Genomic DNA, 16,547 nt, shown 5'->3' with positions numbered 1-16,547 from the left:
TCCTCTAAAAAGGGAAGGCAAACATGCATCTTACAGCAGCCAAGTTGGCAATTCTTGTCTTTCGAGAACAACAGCAGCAAAGGGAGTTTGTTCATTTTACCAATTATAACCAGAGGAAATTTGTCTTTAAAAATGTGTATTTGAAATTTAAAGTCTTTTAAATTATTTGTATGTCTAGAAGCCCCAATCAGAGAACAGGGCACCAGACATACATATAAACAACAATAAGACAATCCCCTCCTCCAGTTGAGTTTTATCTGTTAGCTTTCTCATTCGGGGCTAATTAAACACAGTCACATAATAATAATATCCAGCTCTTATATCACACTTTTCATGCATCAATCACAAAGCACGTTGCAAAGCAGGTCAGTATCAGTATCCCCATTTCACAGATGGGGAAACTGAGGCACGGGCCATTTCCCCCCCTCCCCCACTAGGCACCGTAGTCTGCCCATTCGGGCTGATCTTCATTAGGATATGGAAGGCTAGCCTAAAAGCCTCTGATCACAGCAGGGATCAACATGAGATATAGGAATGCCCCAGAAAGCTATTCAGGGCTAGGGAGACCAGATAGCAAGTGTGAAAAATCGGGATGGTGGTGGGGGTTAATAGGCACCTATACCAGACAAATCCCCGAATATTGAGACTGTCCTATAAAATCGGGCTATCTGGTCACCCAAGGAGGGAAGTATTGTTGAGACTATTCCAGTTCCGGGGGCGCGGGGAGAGATACAACAATAATACACAGGCCGGGCTGCAGCTTTTGAGGCTTCCCCAGAGTTTGTGGGGGACTGTTGACAAACACAGGACTTTTAAGGTTTTGTTTCTCCCTATTGTTACCAGATATGCCCGTTACTTTAGGGTATACTCATTTATTAGGGTTACTCTTCAGGGTGGGGGGGGGGTGGTTCTGTACTTCTATTAATGTGCTGCTTATGTCACTTGTGTGTTCATATGGAGCTCCACCCCTTCCTTCTGCAAGTCCCCTCCCAATGGAGCTACCCTGCAGGACCTAGGTTCCCCAGGACTGGGTTCCTGCAGCCCGAGGACTAGATGAACGAACACACACACACAAACAGAGCAAGTCTGAGCAGACCGGGTCAATCAGCACTCTCCAGCTGATCCCCTCATATGTCCCTGTACTCAATGGGCTGGGTTAAGCAGCACCTTCAAGCTGTCACCTTTATGTGCCCCTGGTCTCAAGAGGCTGGGCCAAGCAGCACTTTCAGCTGCCCCCCCGTTATATGCCACAGGCTTAACACATCCCTATCCCACCTTCATGTCACAATTGCACTGGTAGTAACCCACTTGATGAGCAAAGCACACAGTATTTTTGGGTGCCACAGGGATCTTTAGTTTAGGTAAGAGGAGCGTTGCTGCAGAGTAAATGGGGGAAGTTAAAAACACAAAAGAGTAAAGTTCAGAGAGAGAGAGAAGCAACCAGCCGAACCATAAAAGTTATTTATTGAATAATAGTGATAACTACACAAGGAGAGCCTAAACCAACATAACATACATTATTAAAGGTTAATACCTGAGGTAGAAAGGAAAACAGAGAGAGGGGAAAAAAGGATCTCACCACTCCCTGAAGCGGGAACTGGTCGGGGTTCCCAGGCAATGGTGGTAGCTCAGGGTCCTGAGGGCAGGAGACAGGCAGAGCCCCCAGCACGATCAGTCGGAGATGGAGTCCCAGTGGAACTGATGCAGAGTTTGGGTCTATACATCAGAACACTGACTAGAGGGTGAGTAGGGATTTTTGTAGAGAAAATACAATGGCTCAAGGGAGAACACTAGATTTGTTTCTAGGTAAACTGATGACTCAAGGGTTTTCTTTAGGCTAGACAACCGGAGCTGATCCCTCTTGGCTATGGGTGGTGTTTTCTTCCAGGGACCTCACAATGCAACTAGGCTGCTTCAGTATTTTGGACATCAACCAAGGATTCATTACTAGAATTGGTCTGATAATTGCTGAGCTGGGTGTGTGCAGGCGTGGGTTCATTAGCATCTGGAGCAGAGATTCCCATGACGCAGTGCTTCCCTGCTTTTCTGGTCCCAGAGTTCAGTGTGGTTCTCTGTTCTTCATGCTAATTCTTCTCCCATCTTTCATGCAGATGACGCTAGGGGAGTTGTCTCTGGTCTTCATTCTGTATGCTAATGGAGATGTCTTAATCTTGTCACCTTTGTCAGGAGGTGTGTCTCCCAACGCCCTTCACTGCTCTCTGCAAGCCTTTTCTCTGATCGGTTTTGGTTCAAGCAGAGACTGGTGGTGGGGCGGTGTCTTTCATGAGTCAGACAGGGTAGGCTAGATACTATGTCCTGGTTCCCCAAAAACACAGAGCTGACTGGTATCACTATCCCAGCTTCATCGGATTTATAGACCACATCAGCCCTCCCCACACACTTGCTGCTAACGCCCAGAATACGGGAAAAGCTTTGCAATTGTAAAAGCCGCCTTTCACAACATTGCAAGGGTGCCAGATCACACCCAGGCCTCATCCCGGGGTGACTAATGGAAGCCACAGTGATGCCGGGCCACCCATGTGCTGCGGCTTCATCAAAGCAGAAGGGTAACCTGTCTGACAGGTTACAGCCCGTACACGCTCTCCTCACGTCTCCTCCCTCCTTTTGAGATGCTCTTCCTGTCTCTCCTCCTGCAATTTAATACCAAACAGGCCCTGCTGCAGGGATTGCATTATTGAATTTCAGGTGACATGCAATCAAATCCTATGTGCACGACTACAGATGAAACAGTCACGCCATTTCAAGTCTGCTGCAGCTCCCAGAGGCTCCTGCAGTGGCTTTTAGGTCTAGCTTGCTGCCGGGTGCTCAGAGACATGCCAGTAAACAGCTCTGCTCCCAAGAGGTTTTCTGGACAGTACAGCTAACATTTTATTCTGCAGTAATTTTCCAGCTGCTATAATAAAATTCCTGACCTCTCACAGAGCTTGATCCAAGCAAGGTACTTGGGCACATGCCTCATTGTAAGGCTGGGAGTAGCAGGGATGCCATGCCAGTTCAGATATTTCCCACCTACAAGCTCCTCAGCAGAGACCTGTTCCCCATGCCTGCTGGTCCCACTCTCTGAACGGAGGGGGCAGCCGCATCATATTTGAATGGCATCGCAACCCTGCAGCCAGACCACTCCAGCAGCCGCCAAACTGATTTAGAACAGGACCACTGCTTACAAGTGGTTGGGCCATGCCCCCCCACCCCCACTCCACAGCCTATGGAAGCCTTTGAGCAAGTCCCCCTAATGGGGGCCTGTGGTGAGTAGCCCCTTGACTTCAGTGGGACTCACTTGCTCGAAGTTCGGCACATGCTTAAATATCATGCCAAATCCCAACTGTAGTCTGTGTTCTCAAACGCTGCTCCCTAATTTGGCATATCCCTTTCACACCCGTACACACGTCTCCATTTGACTGCCTTTGGGACTGGATTACACCCCGCGGCCCAGATTCACAAAGGTATTTAGGCTCCCCGTTTCCATTGAAATCAAGGCAAATTAGGAGCCAAAATACCTTTGTGGATCTGAGCCTGACAAACTGAATCAGACCAGTGGGCCATCTGGTCACTTACCGGATGCTTCAGAGGAAGCAGCCCTACAATAGGCACTTTTGGGGTAACCTATTCCTAGGGAAAGTTACTTCCTAACCCCCATAGTTAGAGGTTGGTTTGTGCCCTGAAGTAGGAGGGGCTGCATCTCCTCTAAAGTGCTTGTTTATTTAATACTTAGTGTTCTGATTGTGAATACACTCATCACATAAAGATCTATTCTATTTTATTCTTGCAAGCTTTTGGCCTATACCTTGTGGCAATGAGTTCCACAGATGAATTGTGCACTACAGAAGGATAATTCATTTATAAATGTAACCCTTCTGCCCATCAGAGTTGGCAGCAACAAGGGCCAGGTTCAATATCTAGGGGTTCCATTCCAATAACACAATGCAAACCGGCTCGAGCCCCCACCCAGTGACCTGAGACAAATATATACCACCCCCGCTGGGCACCTCCAAGAGGCAATACTTCCTCTCTCGCAAGCACCTAGTCTGAGTGTAGCAAAAAGCCTTTTAATAACAGAGAGAAACAATGTGGCATTATGTTGGGGAAACACCACCAACAGGATTCATAACACAACCCATGAGCAAAAAACCCACCCCAAGCAAATTGGGGCATGCCCTTTTCCCTTTTGTTCTTGAGTCCAGCAACCCCAAATCACCCAAAGTCCCAAAAGTCCAATGACCCAAAAGTCTCTGTCCCTGGTCAGGGCAGCCCCAGAGTTCAAAAGTTTATCTACAGAGCTTTACCTCCCAACCTGGGTGGAGATGGGGGCGGAGGTAAGAGGCACCTTACATGATCTGAAGCTGCCTGCCCCACAGCTCCATAGGCCTTCGCTCTGCTCCGCCAGCCGCCCCACAAACTGCTTCGCTCAGCTCCGCGGCCCACACGCAGCTCCCACCGTCCCACGAACTGCTCCACCGGCCTGTCCACAAGGCACTCCAGCCATCCCGCAAACTGCTCCACAATATATCTTCAGGCTCCCCCACTACTTAACACAACGCTCAGTGATTTCAGCTCTTAGTCAGTTCAGCTCTTTGGTGAATTCAGCTTGTAGTAGGGGAGCCTCAGTGCTGGTGCACCATTAGCCCAAAGTGAGCTCAGCAGCCTGTAACTAGACTTCTAATGAAATCAAAATTAGCTCTGATATGCCACAGTGGAGAGAGGAGGAAGTGCAATTAGCATGTAAGGCCCTCACCCAGAGGCCCATGCCACCAAGTATTAATACTTATCCCCAGCCTCTCTCCATTCACAGAGTTTTAGAACCCATGACCCTTGCCTAGCGAGTGCTACTTAGTTGATGGTGAGTCCCTCCATCATACCAAAAGGCCAAGTACAGTTCCAAGCACAGTTCCCATAATCAGGGTAATAACAATTTATTCTTCCTGCCCCAATAACAGAGACACTGGGGATCCCACAGCAGCCAAAGTGACCATTTGGGCAGCTATGGCCTCATTCTCGGTGGGGTGGGTGTGCCTATGCAAATGAGATCAGCCCCTGAAGTTCTTTTCCACAACTTGCCACACCTCATCACCAGATGTCAGGGTGGAGCTCATCCTGACACTGCTTACATCAAAAAAATTATAATCATTATTATATCACTATAATCGTTTGCAGTGTGAACTTGGACCATTGATCTGAGTTCACATGGGCTTGCATTCCATCTGAGCATGGCAAAACAAGGGTACTTCCTGCCTGAACTTCCATTTACTTCCTGGGTTAAAGGGCATATTACTGAGGCAGCAGGGTGGGAATCTTCCTATCCATGATCTGTGTGTGGAGGGGAACCCTGCATGATGATCTCTCACTGCCTATCCTGAATGGGGTGTCAGTCACTACCAAGGCATCATCTGATCCTTTCCAGGAACCCGTGGAAGCCCTCTACAGGGTCAGAATTTGCAGGAAAGAATGTGACCGAGGAAGGGCCCCACATTGTCTGGGGTTGGGCCTAAATACATTAGAATCTGAAAACATCCAATACAGAGAAGGACAATTCTGCTTGCCTTTTCAATGCCCTGGTACCTCCACTGAGTTTGGAGCAGTTACTCCAGATTTGCAGCAGAACAAATACAATCAGAATTTGCACCCAATTTGCATCACCTTAACTTTTTATTTTTTGGGAGGGGGGGGGCAAGAAGGTCAGATGATTTCTCTTTGTAGAACACCAAACACTGGCGGTGCCAATCTCTGTTGCAGGTTTCCTCTCATCCTTGCGTTGCTGTGTTATAGGCTTGGTAACAAGCTGGGAAAATTTGGAGAAGCAGCTGAACATCTGGATATTGATCAGCTGAAACACACTCCGAGAGTGTGGATTTTCACTGTGTTCGGAGCTGGTTTCTGACAGACTGATCTATGCATTGTTGGTATAAGAGCATCCAAAAACATAGCCCCCACCTAAAGCCAAGACACATTCTTGGTTACACTGTTTTAACCACATGCACCTGTGTGTGTTTGCTGGTCTCAGGGCTGGTGTATATTGGTGACTTTATATATTATGAGTGAGTTTTTCAGATGCCTCATCGCTGGTCCAACAGCACTTCACTGAAGTCAATGGTAAAACTCTCACTGACTTCACTGGGCGTAGAGTTAAACCAATGTTATGTGCTTTTGAAAATCCCATCTTTAATATATCTGTATACCATTCATACTGGTGTGCTGGAGGCTGGTATGTTACATGCTCTTATACGGTATGTTGTTTAGTCATCTTGAGCCTGGGTTTGCATAATGTCTATTCGATCCCCCGGCTGCAAACAGGGCAGGAGTTATTTCAAAAAGGGAAGCAAATGATTTCATCTTGATTATATCATAAGCGTGATCGGAACTTAGAAAATACATACTTTCCCTGCCCCATAGGATCCAAAACCGTGGTGGTTTATTCTTGCCATAAACAAAACACAATGGGCCAGATCCTCAGCTGACATAAATTATCAACTCCACTGAAGCAATGCAGATATACACCAAGAGAGGATCTGGCCCAGTGACTGAGGTTTTTCCAAAAGCAACACACAGTCACTGCCTGCACCCATCTCTCGTGTATCCAGGCACCCATTCTAGGGTCTGAATTAATAAAGGAGAGCCCCTTGCTTGTGATGGAATTCTACCAATGTAGCCATTTTGATGTAGTTTCTTATACGTCCCGTCCATCACCACCGTAGCTGAGAACTCCTCTCTGCATGCTGCTAATTTTATCCCTGCCAAGGAAGACTTATTTTTTGCTCATGAAATTAATGCACATTTTTACCTTTGATCTGCACCACAGGATAAATGTTTACAAATAATATTCCCAAGATAGAACACTCCGAGACTCCTCTAAAAGGATTTCAATCCCCCCCTCCTGCAAATTACTCATTTTGATCACAGGAGTGGAGGTAAAGAAGGGCCATGGAGGAGGAGTGGAAGAACATAGGGAACAGTTAACGAAACATGAAGATCAGAACTTTACATTGGCAGGGCCCCAAGGATGCAATCTGGCCTCTGGCCAAAACTGCACGACTTCTACTGCTATACATGATGCATGACCGTAAAGAAATGCCAGCTCTGGTTCAGAAAATGATTGGACAGTTGCAGAATGATGCCAAGTTAAACACGATCAAACCTGCCAGTTACGAACCTGCTACAGTAATGAATCCTCAGTTCAAAGGTTTGGAACTGCCACATGACTTGACAGAAGACGGGCACTCCCCAGATAGTGAAGGAACTTCGGGTGCACACGTGGAACAGCAAACAGTGAAATCCTTTGCAAAAATGAAGCACAGCATTGGTACGACTGCCTCTGTAGCTTCCACTTCTACTCCAGTCAATGTTTTCCAGCTGCAAATGAAGCAGCAGCAGCTCTCAGGTGCAAAGGGCTGGATCCTGGCCTCTGCTCCAGATACCCAACAAAAGCCGGCTTACCAGGTACCAGAGAGCTTTCGGGGATTTCCACACCACGCTCATCACCATAGGATCTGAGATATCTGAGCTCCTTCCAGTAGTGCATTAAGCAGCATGACTTGGGTTTTTTTAACAAATGTTTTGCTCCGTATTTATGTTAGAGAAGGAAAAGTCCTGCACTGGAAACCAAAGGTGGACAGGTTTCTGAGGGTTCTTTGTCCCTGTGGGAGTTCATTCCACAGTCTCAGACCAGCCCCCGAGAAAGTTCTTTCTCTTGCCCAGATTGGCTTTACTTTCATTGTAGTGAGAGCAATCGTGCCAGAGGAGCCGAGTTGTCAACCCTGAATTCTTCACCAGAGCTTTAGGTGGTATTTTAGACATCTTAGGCCCAGGTTATGGAGTGTTTTGAAGAGAAGAACTGACACCTTGGCCTTGATTTGAAATTCTGTGGGAAGCCAGTGTACAGAGCGAGACCCCACATGAGCATGGGGCTATCCTGCAGTATGACCATTGCCGACATGTGCTTCCAATGCATTGACTAAAACAACAGGGTAGTGCTCATGTCGATACAGAAATGCTGGCAATCAGTTGAAGATGCACGCAGTTTTAGTAATTAGCTTTATGAGCAGCAATCAATCAAGGCAGGAAGATCACAAACCACTGGAAGAAATATTACAAAAACAGTTGCGTAAAGCAAAGTCTGGGCTTCCAAACAGAACCATGCAATTGCAACAGTACTCATTAAAATGCAAGCTTGGTTAGCCAGCTTCTTATAGCCAACATGCCTTCAAGAGCACCTATAAATAGAAAAGCAAAGAGCTGCTGAAAGAGGAATTTGAAGTAAATATGACCCTTGTCTTACCCATTTCTGAAATGACATGACAACCTCAGAAATGCAAATTAAACCAACCTCATAACAGCTGGAGAGAGTGGTTCTAAATGGACAGTCAACAGAAAAAGCCCAGGTCCTTCCATGCTTAACAGGATCAGAGACTGAATTGCCACATATGATGGGATTTTATACAAAGAATGTCATGCCACAGTACCTGTCAGGGTATACCCCCCCAAATCTGAACTCTGGGGTACAGATGTGGGGACCCGCATGAAAGACCCCCCTAAGCTTATCTTCTACCAGCTTAGGTTAAAACTCTTCCAAGGCGCAGTCTTCTGCCTTGCACAGATATTGCTGTCACCACCAAGTGATTTTCACGAATATTCAGGGAAGGGTCACTTGGAATCCCTATCCCCCCAAGCCTCTTCACCCTCTTTCCTGGGAAGGCTTGAGAATAAAATACCAACCAGTTGCCTTAGCAATGTGAGCACAGACCAACCCCTTGTCTAAGGACTTTGGAATCAAAGGATTCTTTAAAAAAAGATAAATTGTATTAAAAAAGAAACATCTGAAGACTCAGGCTTTAGGGATTAAACACCAAAAATAACTTTCTTGGGGTTCAGTTTAAAGGCTACTAGCAAAACAAAAGCACCTGGGGTTAGCACAGAGGAATCCACAAACCAAAACAACCAAAATGGTTCCTAAATCGCCTCTGTCTTAACTTTTCCTGTGCTACTTACATATCTAGGGTTCCAAATGAGGAGTTTCTAGGTATGATGCTGATGATTTCCCATACCTAGCTTAAAGCTTACAGCTTGTTGCTGCCTTCCCCTCTCTTGAGCCCAAGAGACAAAGTTTTTCCAATTTGAAAGGGTACAGCCTCCCTGTTGGTTCCCCTGGTCAGGTGCCAACTCAGGTTAAGCTTCTTTTAACCCTTTACAGTTAAGGCAATTAGGGTCCAGCTGCTAAGGAGGATTCTATAGCTACTGACTGGCTGCGTGTCCATAAAATGGAGCTACCGCCCCCCCCCCTCGGCCCCCATTTATCACAGTACCACATGACATGAGGTTAGAAATGTTAAGTATTCTCCTCGGTGCCCTTCTGGGTATGGAGAAGGGAAGGCAGACAGCTTGAGATGTCTTTCCTGGCCACGCTTTAGTGCTGTTATTGAGTATAAGGGATAACATTTTCAAAAGTGCCCAAATGATTTAAGACCCATTGATGTTCCAAGTGTAAAATCTGCAGTAAATACGAGCAACAATATATAAGAACAGCTGCAAAGATGTGAGATTTGTGATCACCTTGGTTCAATATTGACTCATATTTTTGAATTAAAAAAGGAAAGATAAGATTACCTCTTTATTAGTGGATTACTACTCGTGTGTTTTGGAACTCGACTATCGTACAACAACCTGAATCACAAAGTAACAACATGTGATTTGCAGCTTAGTCACAATGGGCTTCCTGTGAGTTAACAGATAATGGCTAAGATTCATGAGCCAGTTCAGCAATTTTGATGCATTGGTTCAGTCTCATAATGTCAAGCCCTTACAATGCACAGTCAGAGAGAAAGAGAGGAGAAGCAGGGGAGATAGGGCAAATAGCAAAGAAGTCTATTTTTTACATGGCCCTTATAGATCCAATGGATCCATCTGTAGCATTATTCAAAATTCATAATACACCTTGCAATGTTTCACTAGGATCACCAGTTCAGAGACTTATGGCAGAACAAAAAACTTCAATGCCAACATATAATAATCATATTGCGTCAAAGACAATTAAGCCTGAAGTAGTTTTTAAAATCCCTATTTGCCAGGAAACTAGATTAGAAACAAATATGACGACACGATAGTTAAACAGTTATCTCCTTTGCACGGGGGAGATAACGGCAGGCTGCCAGCCACTTTCTATTTAAAATCTAACAAAGTAACTGCTGTATCAATTGCAGCAAGTTCATACATCATCAGGGCCAGCCTTCCAGAAGGCATCTAAATAAAGCTGATGGATGACACCAGCTCTCTTTCCTGAGGGCATCACATGCTGCGAGAAATAACTGACACCCAACTAGCTGACAATGACAGAAAACCACCCCAGCCGCCATGCAGGCTATGGCAGAGAGGATTGTTTTGAGAACCAGAGGGGGCCAGGTGCTAAGAAAACCATTCAGGTTCAGAGTCAGTAGTTACAGACTGATGTCCAGAAGGAGAAAATTCCTCTTTTCTGACAGGGGTTCAGTAGCCTACCCTAGCCTCCATCCTAGACCCAGCTGCTGTGTTTTATTAACTGGCTACCTTAATTTGTGGTGGAGGTTGTCTATTAAGTTTCATTTGTATTGGAGAAGCAACCACCACCACTGGAGGGAGTGGACAATGCCCCTGGCATGTGATGGGGATTTATTTACCTTTGTAATCCTTACCCATCTCTGATCTAAGAGAGGTGAACATACTAAAGTGAACTGTCTGTCTCTTCTCTGACAGGTGCCATTTTCCAAACGGAATCCTATTGGAGAACAACACATTTCAATAACACCACGTTCTACCAGGGCTATTGCTGATAATGCATTGTACCCAATTATCAGATTTTATTTTTTACTGTAGTTGGCTCTGTGGCTTCCATGCCCTTGATTTTAACACATCTTTCAGGGCATCCTCTGCATCAAACATTAATTTCAATTGCACTCAAGCAGCTGGATCATCGTCTCTAAAGCACTTTGCTGCTGAGCAGGTCTTCGTTAAGTTCTTGGAGGAAAAAAAACCCCCAAGCAGTACAGTAGTTTGTCATTCCTGGTTTTCATCACTGTTTCCAGAGTAAAAGTTTCACTTTAGAAAGAAAAAGATGCCCAGTTTCTACAGGCTTGTCTACACAGAGTAATAATGCACACTTCAGGGTGTGATTTCTAAAGCACGCCCTCACCTTGTGCACTAACTGGCCCAGGAATGAGAGTGGCAGCCGTGTTAGTCTGTATCAGCAAAAACAATGAGGAGTCCTTGTGGCACCTTAGAGACCAACAAATTTATTTGGGCAAAGCTTTCGTGGGCTAAAACCCATTTCACCAGGAAGATGCTGCTGGTGCAAACTAGAAGTTCCCCAGCAGTGCTACACTACTGCACACTTGGGAACTTCTACGTCGCACCAGCAGGGTTTCCCCAGGCCAGTTAACGTGCAGCACTTTAGAAATCACGTTGCTCTCGCACACATTGCTGCTCTGTGCGGACAAGCCCTTAAAGGAAACTGTGAAGAGAAATTTGGGCCACGATTTTCCGGAAAGGGAGCCTGAAGTTATTCAGAAGCCTGATTTCAATAGTGCTGATCACCCAGCTGCTCTCGTTGAAGAGGATGGAAGCCTCAGGGTGGGCTCGGTGCTTTGAAAATCAGGCCACGTAGGACCAGATTGCGAAGGGTGACGAGCCCCATTGACTATACATAGTAACACGATCGCTGAGTCAGGAGTTGAAGAAGGGCCAGGTTGTGGGCGCCTTACTCAGGGAGAGAGAGAGTGTTACTCACAGGAGTAGTCAGTGGGGCTCCTCGCCGAGTAAGGAGTTCACAATCTGGCCCGGGCGGCAGGCGAGTCTTTGAGGATTCCGCTGGGGTGAAAGGCAGAAAGAGCCTCGTGGTTTCTGAGGGCTGTGACTGTCCAACGATGGCTCTCGCAGGGTTGGCTTTTTGCCTCTCTTGCTGGTGAGAGAGTCTCAGCTCCACATCCGTGCGCCAGCAAGTTGGGCTCTGAGGCCCAGGACACCAGTCGCTGAGAGCCTGAACCATGCACCATTGAAGTTAATAGAAACGTTCCTATTGGCATCAATGGAGGTTGAGTTAGGCCCTCAGGATAGGTCTACACTGCAAAGAAAAACCCATAGGGCACAACTCAGAGCCTGGGTCAACTGGCTCGGGTTTATGGGGCTCGGGCTCTGTAGCCATCCGGGCTCGGGATGAAGCCCCAGCTCTGAGACCCGGCAAGATGAAGTCACACACTGGCATTTTCTGAAAATCCCAGCAAAGCTGTAAGCTCATAGCCACTGTACAAAACAGTTACTGCGGTATGGAGATTGGGTGTTTAAATGCAGAAGAATCAGGAAAGTGACCATTATTAAAATACATGGAAGGGCCACTGTATGTCTAGAGAGTATTTTTTTATACAAGGTTAGTAGGTTACACTTTCCCTGAGGTACCTTCATTACAGCCCCCTGGTGGTGTACCTGGGGAAAATGGAGGGGAAAATACCAGTAAAGAGTTGGGGGGAGAGAGCTTGGTTGGTTTGTTTCCTAATGCAAATGTAGATCCCCCATTTTGCCATAATAATATTTTGCCATCTATATTTTTCCATTCTCAAACAGTTAAAAAAGAACTTGGGTGTGAACCCTGGGCTGAGTGGCTTGCTTCCCCAAAGCCTTGGGCCAAGGAGTCCAAGCAGAACACACGTCAACCCTCGTAGCTGCAGAAGAGTTGTGGTTATGTGATGGCTGTATGCAGGGAGGGGAGAATTTACACTGGCGGATAAATAAGAACTGCTTGAAAGTAAATTTAGGGCTGGCACCTGTCCCAAAGTTCATGTTATTGCCCTGACTTTGATGGGTAGTGTGGTACATTGAAAACTGTACGAAAATGGTATAAGCAGTCACTTTAAATGCTATGGGGGTTTTCCTGGTCCTGCTTGCAGGCTCGTGTGCAATCTGAACCTAGCCGCAGTCAGTTCTGTACACAGACAGCTTAAAGTAAGGTAGAGTAGTTTGTGCCTCTCTGTTTTAAGGAACAGCCTGCTTTGAATGTCTCTGGTTGGGGGTTCCTGCGTGCTATCTTTCTGAATTCTAAGAAATAAAGCAGTATGACCTTGCAACCTTCCAGCAAAAGTGTTCATCTAACTTCTCTGTGTGCGGTGTGAACACTACAGGTAGGTGCTACAAAGAAATAAAGAGTCATGTTTATTTGGTGGCGATACTCAGTCTTCATGTAGGGAGGTTACTAGATCAGCTAGTGATGTGTCAACATGGAGTGACACAACACACTCCTACTGAGCACGAAGGAGTCAAGCGGAGTAGGTCCCTTGGGGACAACAGCAAAGATAGGACCCCCAAGTGCATGTGTAATTCCAAGAACATGTCACTGTACCCCAGGAAATAATGTATAGGGGAGGCAACGCACAAGCAAGCTAAAACTAATGCTAAATGGCTTATAAAAGTCTTTTGGGATCCCTCTGCTCTGCCTCTTGCTCCAATGGGTTTTGGGTTTTGTTTTGTTTTTGTTTTTTTTTTTATAATTGTTTCTCATGAAAAAATGGACTTTCTATTGATCTTAAATGTGTCCTAACAGACAAAGCTATGCGTGCACATTACAGGCAAGATTTTCCATGAGGAATTGCACCATGAACCCTTTATCCATGGTGCCACTTAGTGTCGTAAGCAGAAGATGCAAACATGGTGCCCATGCTGCAAACAAAAGATCCTCAGTAAAAAAGAAAGAAATCAAAGAAGATTTTTGCTCTGTGACAGCAGATAACATTAAGAAATCTGTTGTGTGTGCCCCAGATATTCTAGTTTAAGTTCTCGGCACTGGTTGCACTAGGAGACTATTTGAAACATGTTGGCACATGTAATGTGTACGCTAGCTATATGAAAAGGACTGGAGTGGATAATACATATTGAAACATGGGTCTTTGCTGCAATTGGGTAGTTAAGATCCTGTCCCTAAGGACATAGAAATGTATCAAATTATGTATAAACTCTGCACAGACTAGTACTCATTTGGAAGTTTGACACTGGCATCTACCCTCAGCCCTCCAGTTTTCTTTGTAATTTCGATATTTCCAGTGTGGAGGAAAAAAATTAAAAGTTTTGAGGCAAAAAAATGGAGAGAGGGGAATCTTGAAGATAAGGGATGGGGTTTCAAAGAACATTTAGTGCTGTGCTAACTCTGTTACCATTGAAGTCAATGGTAAAACCATTGAGATCAATGGGAGCAAAGTTTTGAAAGTCAGCCTTTAAGTGTATGTTATTCTCTTAGACAGTATCTCTTAAAATAAAGCATTTCAATAAAGCCCAGGAGTCCCCTGTGGAATACAGTATCTAGCAGGAAGTACAGTCTTCTACTCTTGTTTCTGTTATTCTTTTCCACTTAGAAAATATAGTAATACAACAAATCCACCCTGTAGCTATTCATTTAACACACCAGGGCATGAAAAGTTTCTCTTTAGCAGATGTGCGACCGTACAAAGTAGTGATGCTCTGGAATACCAGTCGGCAACTAGTTTGGACCCATCCAGCTGTGGCTACAACCAACAACTGAAATAGCAACACTGTCTGAATGACACCCCGAACTTCGGGAAATAGGGATAAAAATACAAAACGAACCCACTGTTACTGTGGCAATTAGATGAATGTTCGACGTTGCATGTTTCACAGCGATTGCGGCCATTTTGTAACATGCTAGACGTGCAGCCCTTACATCCTTCAGGACAACGCTGGGAACCGTACAATCTTTATGCAAGTTAAATTTTCATAGTGGATAAAAAAACGGAGGAGGGAGGGTGAGGGGGATTCCAAAGGGATTATTTTTAGTTGGGCTGAACTGAACTGACCAGCAGATGGCAGCCTATAATCAAATATGCATAAAGTGCATGAAGAAGAACCACTGCTACATTCGCAAAAAGAAAAGGAGTACTTGTGGCACCTTAGAGACTAACAAATTTATTTGAGCATAAGCTTTCGTGAGCTACAGCTCACTTCATCGGATGCATTCCTGCTACATTTGACTCAACTGTCCTGTGGCTTCTAGGCTTGCTAACACTGAGTTAACTGTTGCTGAAAGTTTCCCCGACTCTCACATTTCCCCCTGCAAAATCTTTTAGCTAAAGATCCACATTCCCTACATAGTCCACACTTCACACACAGAGACATTTCCATAACAGCTCAGGACAGGGCAGCTCCTAACTTAACAATGGAGCATCTGCTTTAAGTTTGAATTCTAATTGTGTGTGTGCGTGTGCTGCCTTTTTAGCATTAGAGACTGCTTTCTGTGGATTGAATCTTCAGGTATTTCTTTGGCTTCCAGTACAAAATAACCATTCTCCCAAAAAGAACTTACAGTAGAACTGAAGCTAGACAAATTCAGACTGGAAATAGGGTGGCAGTTTTTAAAAAATGAGGGTAATTAACCATTGGAGAATGTTACAAGGTTGTGATGGATTCTCCATCACTGGCAATTTTTAAAGCAAGCCTGGATTTAAAAAAAAAAAAATGGTCTAATTCAAACAGGAATTAATTCATGGCCTGTGTTATGCAGGGAGTCAGACTAAATGATCACAGCGGTCCTTTCCGGCCTTGGAATCTATGAAAGGCGCATTGCAAAATTCTGTAAGCAGTGCCTTAGGAAATAGGCCATAGCATAATCAGGTAACTAAAGCATTCCACCCTCTGCAAAGACCACTAATAAAGACATCTTTGCAATACACCAATTTGTTAGACACACAATGAAATATTCCAGACATCCCATGCCAGAAAAAAAATGCTACTTGGTACCTAGTGTGACGGGTTCTCCCCAGGGTGCCACCTGGAACTGGGTTACCACTGGGCCCCCTGACCCATCAGCCTGGGCTCCCTCTCACACTGCACTGCTGTGACAAGCTGCAAAGAAAGCCCGCCAGCCTGGACTTTCACCAGCACACATACAGGTAGGGACGTGCTCAGCTGCAGTTACATGCAGGCTCTCTGACCAGCCCCTGCATAGGAATGCTGCAGTTAAGGGAACTCCCAGTTCCCCAGGTGCGCACCCCCTCTGGAGTATACACCCCAACCCTGCTTCGCCTCCAGCATTTATAATGGTGTTAAATATATAAAAAAGTGTTTGGGGGGGTCGCATCCAGAGGCTTGCTTTTTGAAAGGGGTCACCAGTAAAAAAGTTTGAGAACCCCTGTTCTAGTTGCTCAGATAACTTGCTCTTTCTTTCTTGTATTCCTGCTCCTAACCCGCAGAGCACAATCACATGCAAATAGAGTGGCACCTACCCTGGCAACTTCAGTTGGACCTGCATGGTCCTTTTACTCAAAAATTCTCTAAGCCAGCCATACAGTCTCCTCCTTATCCTAGTGCAATAAGCCTTTCCTCTATAGCAGTGGTTCTCAAAGCCGGTCGGGGAAAGCCCCTGGCGAGCCGGGCCGGTTTGTTTACCTGCTGCGTTCCAAGGTTCGGCCGATCGCGGCTCCCACTGGCTGCAGTTCGCTGCTCCAGGCCAATGGGGGCTGCTGGAAGGGCGGCCAGCACATCCCTCGGCCCGTGCCGCTTTCCGCAGCCCC

This window comes from Lepidochelys kempii, chromosome 4 (genome assembly GCF_965140265.1).
Source record: "Lepidochelys kempii isolate rLepKem1 chromosome 4, rLepKem1.hap2, whole genome shotgun sequence".
Classification (NCBI taxonomy): Eukaryota; Metazoa; Chordata; order Testudines; family Cheloniidae; genus Lepidochelys; species Lepidochelys kempii.
Note: the sequence above shows the minus strand (reverse complement) of the source record.